Source organism: Furipterus horrens, unplaced genomic scaffold, assembly GCF_987537825.1.
Source record: "Furipterus horrens unplaced genomic scaffold, mFurHor1.1.pri manual_scaffold_6, whole genome shotgun sequence".
Classification (NCBI taxonomy): Eukaryota; Metazoa; Chordata; class Mammalia; order Chiroptera; family Furipteridae; genus Furipterus; species Furipterus horrens.
The window spans coordinates 64130540-64142986 of NW_028327176.1; positions in this window are offsets into that span (position 1 = coordinate 64130540).

The following is a 12447-nucleotide window of genomic DNA, read 5'->3' on the forward strand; positions in this document are numbered from 1 at the left end:
ATAAAATTTACCCCCAATTTTTAAAAATAAAACTTGATGTGTGTGCTTTGTTAAGTCAAAATATAAAAATATGAATAGAAAGGATGCACACCAACTTCAGGGTAATGATTGTCACTCAGAATGGAACATGCAAGAGACAAAACAGAGACACTAATTTTATCAATGCTTCATATCTTTTAAAATATATATGGAGCTGGCAAAATGTGGCTAAAAGAATGTTTTATTTCCTTATTTTTGTACCCTGAAGTATTTCATACTTTAAAAACTGAAAAGAAAAATAAGCTCTGTGTTCACAAACATCAGGAAGTGTTTTCTGTAAAATGATTTGCCTTCTATACCAAGATAAATAAACTAGTTAAAGAACATGATAACATTTGTGGGAAGATTATGCCTTCCATCTGGAAGAGAAAAACTCTGAACTTCTCCACATGCAGCACAAAGAAAAGCCATCTTGGTGCAAAGAGGCTTTATGTTAGTGACACGAACCATTGTCCCTCTCAGAGCCACGTACTTTCCATTGTAATTTGCTCGGACATTCTTGAGTTGTGTCAAGGGCGCATAGTTGTATACCCTAAATACAAAACAGGAACATTTTTATCCATGAATTTACAATGGACAGAAAATTGAGGTTGTCTGTATTTCACAAGTTCCTTTTAAAAGCACCTATGGAATTCTCAAACCATATCATCTCTATATATATCAAAAATTTCACAAAAATTAAATCATTCTAAAATTTTTTTTAAATGCTACAGCTTCCATTTTGTTCTTGTCCTACTGTTTGTTTCCTAGTGAAAAAGGAAAAAAATAATGTCAAAAGGAATATACAGATTCAATAACATTTGAATTTCTAACTTCTTTTTCAAGTACTGTTAGGGTGTGTCCTTTATAAACTTTTGCATGAATATGAGGCACATCAACCATTGTTTCTGCATTTCTAGACAATCCATCTTGAGCTTGTAATTCAGCTGCATGCCTTTCGAGGTCCTTAGTTAACACCTTATCATATAAATCAATACACCTCGTGAAAAAAATTTCAAATGCTTCAATCTTCTCAATAAAAGAAGACCTATCAATATAAACTTCAGAGAGATAAAGCTTTAAGCCTTTATATGGTATGAACTGATCTAATGTTGACTGTAGTAGCAAGACAGTGAGATTTCTTCAGAAGCATGATTTCCTGTGGTTTTACTCAGGTCAGGTGTGTATCCTCTTTCTGTCCAATTACCTGAGAAGTTCCCACCATATCTTCTCTTTTCCAGCTCTGAAATCTTACTTGTTCAAACCTCTTTCTCTATACCTTACATTCATGTCTTGTCTCCTCAGGCTAAGTTCTTACTGGCAAAAGGTAGAGCTCCCAAGGCTGTCCTACTTCCCATCCTGCCGGCTCCTGAGTAGGAGTGGATCTGCCCTGATGTCTCTCCTTTCCCTTTACGTGGGGGGGTGGGGTGGCGGGAAGCAAGGTGGGTGGGGCAAGTGAAGACTCCAAGGTCCTAAGGTGACCCTTGCCCAAGTACCTCAGTTCCTTTCAGCTACAGCTTTCCTGATATCCCCACTTAGGACCCAGTCTGAGCTATCAGAATAGCTCAGGGACTTGTTTCTCCACTATGGTCTCATGGAAAGACCTGAAGCACCTCATACTGATGTTCAGCTTTCTTCCAAGTTCTTTTTTAGTGCTGCCGTAAAATCTACCAAAATTTAATGGGTGAAGTTAGGTAATCTTACTATTTTTTAAAGTATGTTTTATTGATTATATTGTTACAATAGTTCCAATTTTTTCCCCTTTGCTCCCCTCTGCCCAGCACTAACCCTCCCCCAGCACCCCCACCCCTCTGCCCCCTGCCCAGTCCATACTTATGGGTCATACATACAAGTTCTCTGGCTACACCCTTTCCTATATTCTTCTTCTTCTTTTAAATAATTAATGAATTGATTGATTTTTTTCAACAATAAAAAAATAACATTCCCCCCCCTCAGACTTAAGACCCTGTATAACCTTATAAAGGACAATGGGCGAATGTATCAAGCTCCTCTAGCTGCTTCAAGCTGGACATGGTCATCGTCCTATCTACTCTTAGGTCCATAAATCCCTAATAAGGGTGGGAGTGTGGAGGGGAGGGTGGCCTTCCCACATAGTGAAGGAGCTTGTAGACTCCAGGTCAGTTGGCTGTTCCCGGACAACGGCATGCTTGGTTTAATAGGCTGGCACACTTGCTGTATTCTGGGGGCAACAGATTTGGCAACAGGGTTAAAACACATCATTCAACCCATAACAACTAGATGACAAAAGGCAGGTACTAATTTTTCAATGTCCCACATTAGGGAAAAGAAGGGCTTCTTTGGAGCCCATTATACTTAGTTTGGGCTGAGGGAAATATTTTAGGTTTCCCCCTCTCAGACCTCTGGGCCCTTTCTGTCCAACCCATTAATATAGAAAAGAGAAACCAGTTTTAAAGTGAAACCCACAGACCACCCCATTCTTCACCAACCTAGCCACTTAGTTCAGCCAAACCGTTGAGTCTCTGGAGGCAGCAATGCAGACAGGATTAAATGAGACCTGTAGGTACAGACAATCACTCAGGTAATGAGATCGTGGGTTATGCAACATAACCCACAAACAAGTCTCTAAATCTGTAAGAGTCTTATTTGAAAGACATCCAGTTGCAAGGCATTTGACATACTTCTTGCCTGTAAATTAAGCATCATTGATGATGCCACAAACATGGTTTAACTTTCAAATAAAAACAAACTTTGAATGGAAAGAAACTTTAAAGACGATTAGCTGCACTACTTTATAGTCTACCACTGAGCATTATGATTTTCCTTGAATCACTATTTTTCTCCTTAAGATTATCCTCCTTGTCATTAAAGGGACTACATCAAGTACATTTTTAATTTATACTTCTCATTTGCATAAACACAACAAGAGCAGCAAATGATCACTTATGATCTTTAGTTCTGCTTTGCTGGAACTTACTCAAGGAACATTTAGGATGACCTTCAGTCTGCCCTTCTGAAGCTGAGCCACATAGATGCCATTCAGCCTTGCCTGTAAACACCTGTCTTTTCCAAGTTGTCCAGGTTTTCCATTGTGCCTTAAGGTCCATTCTAGCCATCTTTAAGGAAAACAACCTTCATTCCTTCCCTGTAGAGATTGCCGTGGACCACACAACCAACCAAGGTACCAGGCCTTTTTCCTTGTGGGCTTTTATTACCTTCGAAAGTCAATCCCAGTTCTTCAGGGCTTTTTGGTAACAACCAGAGGCCAAGAGGCCAAGCATGTCTCCTTTAGGCATGATATTCCAGTCAAAATCTTGGTCAACAAAACCTCTATTAACAACTGGTCTTCTTAGTTTTATACAAAGAACCTTATTCATCACTTACTTGTTCAGAATGCCAAATTCTGGAGGAATTAGATAGGGAGAAAAATATACAGTGTGAAGGACATTCCTTGTCCTTCTAACATTCACTCAAATTGCATTTACATTCTTTATATATTCTTTTTTTCCCCCACTAAAAATATTTTTTTCCATTACAGTGTCCCACTTTTTCCCCTAATGATTCCCTGCACCCTGCCTACCCTTTCCCCCACAGCCAGTCCCTACCCAGTTGTCCATGTCCATGGGTCATTTATACATGTTCTTTGACGAGATGCTTCCTCTTCTTACCCTATTATCTCCCTCTCCTATTTCCCATTGTCACTGTTAGTCTATTTCTTGTTTACATACCTCTGGTTCAATTTTGCTCATTTGTTTGTGTTGTTCATTAGTCTACTGTAATAGGTGGTAGAATAAGGTATTTTTCTTTCATTGCCTGGCTTATTTCACTAAGCATAATTCTCTCTAGTTCCATCCATGTTGTTGCAAATGGTAGAAGTTTCTTCTTTATTTCTGCTACATAGTACTCCATTGTGTAAATGTACCACAGTTTTTTGATCCACTCATCTACACATGAGCACTTAGGTTGTTTCCAGAACTTGGCTATTGTAAATAGTGCTGTTATGAACATAGGGGTGAAGAGGTTCTTTTGAATTGGTGTTTCAGGATTTTTTGGATATAATCCTAGAAATGGAATTGCTGGTTCAAAAGGCAGTTTCAATTTTAGTTTTTTGAGGAAATTCCATACTGTTTTTCATAGTGGCTGCACCAGTCTGCATTCCCACCAGCAGTGCACCAGAGTTCCCTTTTCTCCACATCCTCGACAGCACAAGTTGTTTGTTGATTTGTTGATGATGGCCATTCTGACTGCTGTGAGGTGGTATCTCATTGTGGTTTTTATTTGCATCTCTCTGATGGCTAGTGATATTGCGCATTTTTTCATATGTCTAAGGACCTTCTGTATGTCCTCTTTGGAGAAGTGTTTGTTCAGGTCTTTTGTGCACTTTTTAATTGGGTTGCCTGTCTTATTGATGTTGAGTCATATAAGTTCTTTATATACTTTGGAGATCAATCCCTTGTCTGAGGTATCATTGGCTAATATAGTTTCCTATACGATTGGTTTCCTTTTTATCTAGCTGATGTTTTCTTTTGCTGAGCAGAAACTCTTCAGTTTGATGTAGTCCCATTTGATTATATCTGTCCAATAAAAAATCATTCTTTAAATGGTCTAATGAAAATATCTGTTACCTGATTTTGGGCATTGTCCCTAACTCAGAATAAGGCATATTTTAAAGAAGTCTGAGGGTATTCTGAACAACTTAAGAAGTTTTTTGTAGTGGTAAAGGTAATGTAATTCTTTTCTCTAGGAATTAACTAGTGGAAATTTCCAAGAGGTGAGTTTTTCTATACATATGCATTTAACTTAACATTTAATTATAGAATAGTTTTAGAGTCACACAAAAGTTGCACAAACAATACAGAGAGTTCTTGAGTTCTTATATACTTCATATCTAGATTCCCCCCATTATTAACATCCTGCTTTATTCTAGGACTTTATTCTAGAAATTATTCATTAATTTGTAGCAACTAATAAAGCTATTTTGGTACATTAGTATTAACTATATATAGATTTCCTTAGATTTCACATAATGGCCTTTTTATGTTTCAGTTTCCAACTACAAAATAATAATATAGCATTTATTTGCTCACATTCCTTAGGCCCCTTTGGGATGTTAGTTTCTCTGACTTGCCTTGTTTTTGGTAACATAGACAGTTTTGAAGAATATTGGACAAGTATTTTGTAGGATTTCCTCTGGTGAAATTTGTCTGATGTTTTTCTCATGATTAAACAGAGGTTATATGCTTTGAAAGGAAGGCCATGAAGGTAAAGTTCCATTTTCAGCAGATCATTTTAAGAGTAAATGCTATCAGTATAGATTATTATTGTTAATGTTCACTTTAGTCACCTTCTTGAAGTAGTGTTTATGTCTTACAATATCAGTTCCTCTTTTGTTTCTTTTGGAAACAAGGCATTATGTTTAATTCATACTGAAAGAATGAGAGTTGAGGGCAGAGTATCTACATAACTTATTTGAAATTCTTTTGCATAAAAAAATTTGTTCATTCTTATTTATTTATTTATCCATTACATAATTTATTTCTGTTAGCAATGGACTGTGCATATTTATTTTATGGTTTGGGTTATAATCCAATATTTTTTTTTGTTCTTTTTTTTCTAATATTCAGCTTTGATCAGAAGGGGCTCTTCCTGTGTTCTGTATCCTTTTGATATGGCTCATCATTTTTTTTTTTTTTAGTATTTCTTTACTTTTCGGCACTGTGAGAAACTTCATACTCATTTTGTGTATTCTCCAAACCTAGAGTCAGAAAATTTTCCAAGGAGAAGTGTCCAATTTAAACTCCTTAAAATTTTACAATATCTGTTGATGTACCATTTCATACCACCTCTAGAAGGAATTAATTTTATTTTTGAAAGACTCTAAATCCCCCAACTCTCTATAGTCATTACTCTTGCTGCAATTAGAAAACATAAAATAAAATGCATAAATTTACATGCATTTATTTTATTCCATCTTTTCTTCCTTAAAATATAATTTTCCCACCTTCAATTAATTTTCCTTTTTTTTCAAGTTGCCTCCTATTTTCTATGAGATAAATTGCACAGAAAGTGCCTTAAAGTCTGTATAAGTACTAGTTGTACTTTGTTCAAGTGTTCTGTCACAGTATTGGCATAGTACTGCAAATTTTATACACTAGATATGGAAATGGTTTGGTTTCAGTCTTATGACATTTGCTTCTCAAATAAGTGTCCTCTATTCAAACTGAATTGAGCTGCAATGTATAAAGAAGTTAACAATTACAGATAACCCCCTTTCTACCATTTTAATATTAAACAGGATTATGGCAAGAAGAGTACCTAGGATGTGATCTAAATTTTTTGTTCAATATGAAAAATATTTTAACAGTACATTGTGACTTTCTACAATGTTCTATATCAATGACAACTTAATTTTCTTTTTATACTTACCAAAATTCTATTCAAATGCATCAATCTTATTTTACTACATAATAGGAGACAAGGAGAACATTAGTGGTTTAAAAATCAAAGATAAATTTAAAGTCGCAATTTATACAGATTTATAAATATCCCTATTCCAACCATTTGTTGTTTTTTTATCAAATTGTTTATGAGAGCCATCAACTACTATTAGAAATGTGTGAGAACTGAACAAATTCTTTCTCCCCATCCCTAATAAGTGCAAACAGGCAAAGCAAAGGCACTGGAACTCTAGAATTGAATGAAGGAGCATTCCTGAAGCATTTGTGACTTGCCTGTCTTCTTATTTGAAAAAAAACAATTATAAGAATAAGTTGTTATCTTAACCTTATTATATCTTTCAGAAAGTGAAGCCTAGTATCCAAAGTAATTTCATTGAAAGGAAGCATGGTAATAATGCCTTCTGTTCTTACCACAGTGATTGCAAATCATTATTACTTCTTTGAAGTATGACAAACTGAGATTAAAAGAAAACTTTATTCATCAATAAAAATAAAAGGTAGGGCCACAAGGACTAAGGCATATACTCACACGCAACTGAGTATTGGGTCTATATCTTTTGTACTTTATATTGATAACAAATGTATCTTTTAAAAATCTTGTAAAATTCTCCAATATATTTTAAGGACTTATCTTAAAATAGGGTAATGAATATATTCAATGTTTGTTATAATTTTTATGAATTAATGTATTATTTTGGGTAGAGGAGTGAGTGGAAGCTACACTAACCTCCTCCCAGGACCACTCTGGAATTACAACTTAATTGTGGAGAAATCATCTGTAATAACCAACTGAACACAAGCTAGAGAGAAGCCTTATAACCACAGACAGACAGAAAAGGCCGCTTCATCAAAATGTGATTGGTAGGAACTGCAGAGATGCGAAAGGGCTGGCTTGGGTCCCATGTGTGGCAGCTGAAGGGACTGAGAAACAACTCAGTTGCCAGGGGGTTCCCCTGAGATGGGCGGGATTTAAAACCCCAGCTCGGCTTCCCAGCCTACAGCAAAAGAGAAGAAAATAAGAGAGCATCCAGCTTTAAAAAGTGAAAAGTGCAAGGTAATTTTTTTGCTGGCCTGAAAGAAACAGCTGGAGACAAACAGCTCTTAAAGGGATCATGAATGAAAATGTATTGACACCCACTTACCCTGAGGTCCAGCAGAGGAGGGGCAGAGGACTAGAGATGCTTAAGGAGAGTTTGGGACAATGGCTTTGAGGAGATAACTGAGGGAGTAGCTGACCAGGTACCAATGCTGACTCATTCCTCATACTGCAGGCAGACCACTCACCTCTAAGTGACATCAGCTTAGGGTAAGCAATAGTCCTGCTCACAAGAATTAATTTGCCCTACCCTCGGTGTTTAAGCCTGATGGCTGATCAGAGTTTGAATAGATTAGCAAGTAAAGGAGAAGAAGGCAGTAGATCTCTGGTAGTCTCCAACACGCTGCCTAGGCCCAGACTGGGACACAATCTGATACCACCTGGGGCAGATCCAGGAAGTGCAGATCAATCTAAGAAGAAGAAACAATCAAGAAGAGTCACAAAAATGGGGAGACAGAGAAACAATGCCCCACCAAAAGAAAAGGAGGAATCCCCAGGAAGAATGTAAAATGAAATAGAGGTAAACAAACTCTGAGACATGGAATTCAAAATATGGGTTATAGGGAAGCTCAATGAGCACAGTAAGCTCAAATAAAATAGCAAAGAACTCTGGGTAAACTACAAGGAACTTACAGAGAATTAAAACAGTATTAAAAAGGACATAGGAGCTATCAATAAGAACCAGGAAGAAATGACAAATACAATTTCTGAATTGAAGAACACAGTAGAATAAATCAAAAGCAGGCTAGAGGAAACAGAAGATGAGATCAGTGAGCTGGAGGACAATGTGGAAAAAATTCCCAGACAGTGCAATTAAACAAAAAAAGAATGAAAAAGAATGAAGAGGTTTTAAGAGAGCTGCAGGACAACATGAAACATAATAATATCCATATCATAGGACTACCAGAAAGAGAAGATGAGGAGCAAGGGATAGAAAACCTCTTTGAAAAACTAATGACAGAAAAATTCCATAACTCGATGAGAGAAAAAGTCATGCAAGTCCAGGAAGCACAGAGGATCCCAATGAAGATAAACCCAAACAGGCCCACTCCAAGACACATCATAATTAAAATGGCAGCATTCAAAGACAAAGAGAGAATCCTAAAAGCAGCAAGAGAAAAGAGTTAATAACATACAAGGAAGCTCCAATAAGGCTGTCATCGGATTTCTCAGCAGAAACACTACAAGTCAGAAGAAAATGGCAAAAAAAAACTCCAAGCAATGAAAAACAAAGGCCTACGACCAAGTCTACTCTACCCAGCAAGGCTCTCATTCAAAATGGAAGGTGAAATAAGGGGTTTCTAAGACAAAATAAGGCTAAAAGAATACATCTCCACCAAACCAGCATTGCAAGAGATGCTAAAGGGTCTGCTTTAAAAAGAGAAAAAAACAGAGACAGAGAGGAACACAAGTACAAAGGGGGGAAATGACAATGATTAAGTACCTATCAATAATAACCTTAAATGTAAAGGGATTAAATGCACCAATCAAAAGACATAGGGTAGCTGAATGGATTAAAAAGCATGACCTATGTATATGTTGTCTAAAAGAGACTAATCTTAGAACTAAGAATCTACACAGACTGAAACTGAAGGGATTAAATTTTTTTTCAAGCAAATGAACATAAAAAACGCTGGGGTAGCAATATCAGACAAAACATATTTCACAGCAAAGGCCATAAAAAGAGACAAAGAAGGGCATCTTATAATTTTAAGGAAACAATCCATCAAAAAGATATAACCCTAGTAAATATATATGCTCCCAGCATAGGAGCACCTAAATATATAAGAAAAATCTTGGAAGACTACAGAAGGAAGCGACAACACACTCATAGTAAGGGACTTTAACACCCCATTGTCAACAATGGACAGATCTTTGAAGTAAAGAAACACCAAGGGTATTGAGGCATTGAACAACATTTGACAAAATGGACTTAATTGATATATTTAGAACTTTTCAGCCCAAAGAAGCAAAATATACATTCTTTTCAAAGGCACATGGCATATTTTTAAAGATAGACCACATGGTAGAACAGAAAACAAGCCTCATCAATTTCAAAAAAACTGAAATTATATCAAGAATCTTCTTAGATTACAATGATTTGAAACTGGAAATCAATCTCAAGGAAAAAACTCAAAAACATTCAAACTCATGGAGAATGAATAACATGCTATTAAATAATTAATGGGTTAACAATGACATGAAGAAAGAAATCAAAAAAGCTTCTGGAAACAAATGATAATGAACACATAACAACCTAAAACCTATGGAACACAGAAAAGCAGTCCTGAGAGGGAAGCTCATAGCAATACAGGCCTAACTAAAAAAAAAAAAAAAATAGAAAAACCTCTAATAAAAATTTTAACCCTATAGCTACAAGTACTAGAGGAACAACAACAAACAAAGCCCAGAACGAGCAGAAGGGAGGAAATCATTAATATCAGAACAGAATTGATGACATAGAGAATAACGCAATTCAAACGATCAATGAAACCAAGAGATGGTTCTTTGAAAAGATAAACAATATCAACAATACTTAAACCAGCTCATAAAGAAAAAAAAATAGAGGGCCCAAATAAAATCAGAAATGAAAGAGGGAAAATCACATCCGATACTACAGAAATACAAAGAACTGTAAGAAATTATGACAAACCATTGTATGCCAAGAAATTTGACAACCTGGATGAAATGGACAAATTTCTGGAAAAATATAATCTTCTAAAACTGAATCAAGAAGAACCAGAGCCTGAACAGAGCAGAAATTTAAAAACTTCAGGCACACAAAAACCCTGGTCTGGATGGTTTTACATGTGAATTTTTACAATACCTTTAGGGAAGAACTAACTCCTATCCTTCACAAACTACTCTAAAAAATCCAGGAAGAGGGAAGACTATCAAAATCTTTCATTGAAGCCAATATTATCTTAATTCCAAAACCAGGTCAAGACACAACAACAACAACAATGAAACTACAGACCAATATTGCTGATGAACATAGAGGCTAAAATCCTCAACAAAATATTGGCAAACCAGATCCAGCAACACATTAAAAAGATCATACACCACGATCAAGTGGGATTCATTCCAGGGATGCAAGGATTATTTAATATTCACAAGTCAATAAATGTAATTCACCACATAAAAAAAAATGAAAGACAAAAATCACACGATCATATCAACAGATGCTGAAAAAGCATTTGATAAAGTAAAAAACCCATTTGATGAAAACACTTAGCAGAATGAGAATAGAGGGAGCATACCTCAACATAATAAAGGCCATATATGAGAAATCTGAAGCCAACATCAAACTCAATGTGCAAAAACTAAAAGTGTTTCCCCTGAGCCCAGGAACAAGACAAGGATGTCCACTCTGTCCACTCCTATTCAACATAGTCTTGGAAGTTCTAGCCACCGCAATCAGGCAATAAAAAGAAATAAAAGGCATCCAAATTGGAAAAGAGGAAGTAAAACTGTCATTATTTCCAGATGATATAATAGTTTACATATGAAACCCATAGACTCCACAAAAAAACTACTCAACCTAATAAATGAATTTGGCAAAATAGCAAGGTATAAAGTCAATTTTTAGAAATCGAAGGCCTTTCTGTACACCAACAATAAACTATCAGAGGTAGAAACTAGGGGAAAAATCCCATTTACTATAGCAACAAGAAAAATAAAGTAGCTGGGAATAAACTTAACAAGGAGGTAAAATAACTGTAATTGGAAAACTACATAACACCGAAGAAAGACATTAAGAAAGATACAAATAAATGGAAGCATATATCATGTTCATGGATGGGAAAAATCAACATCATTAAAATGTCCATACTTCCCAAAGCAATAATAGATTCAATGCTATCCCTATTAAAATACTAATGACATATTTCACAGACCTAGAACAAATACTTCAAAAATTTATATGGAACCAAAAAAGAACCAAAACAGCCCCAGCAATTGCGTGGAAGAAGAACACAGTAGGAGGAATCACAATACCTGATATCAAACTATACCACAAAACCACTGTAATCAAAACAGTCTGGAACTGGCATAAGAACAGACATATAAATTAATGGAACAAAATAGCCCAGAAATAAACCCAGGTCTATATGGTCAACTAATATTTGACAAAGGGGGAAGGAACATAAAATGGAGTGAAAAGAGCCTCTTCAACAAACGGTGTTGGGAGAACTGGACAGGGACATGCAAAAAAATAAAACTGGACCACCAACTTACACCATACACCAGAATAAACTCAAGATGAATCAAAGACTTAAATGTAAGCTGTGACACCATAAAAGTCCTAGAGGACAACATAGGCAGGAAAATTTCAGATATCCCATGTAGCAATATTTTCACCAATATCGCTCCTACAGCAAAGGAAATAGAGGAAAGAATAAAGAAATGGGACCTCATCAAACTAAAGAATTTCTGCTCAGCAAAAGAAAGCATAAGCAAAATTAAAAGGGAACCCACCTTACCAGAAAACGTATTTGCCAATTTGGATTGATCTCCAAAATATATAAAGAACTTATATGACTCAACACCAAGAAGACAGACAACCCAATTAAAAAATGGGCAATGGATCTGAACAAACACTTCTCCAAGGAGGACATACAGAGGGCATATAAAAGAATGCTCAACATCACTAGCCATCAGAGAGATACAAATAAAAACCACAATGAGATGCCACCTCACAGCAGTCAGAATGGCCATCATCAACAAATCAACAAACAACATGTGCTGGTGAGGATGTGGAGAAAAGGGAACCCTGGCGCACTGTTGGTGGGAATGCAGACTGGTGCATCAACTATGGAAAACAGTATGGAATTTCCTCAAAAACTAAAAATGAAACTGCTTTTTGATCCAACAATTCCATTGCTAAGATTATACCCC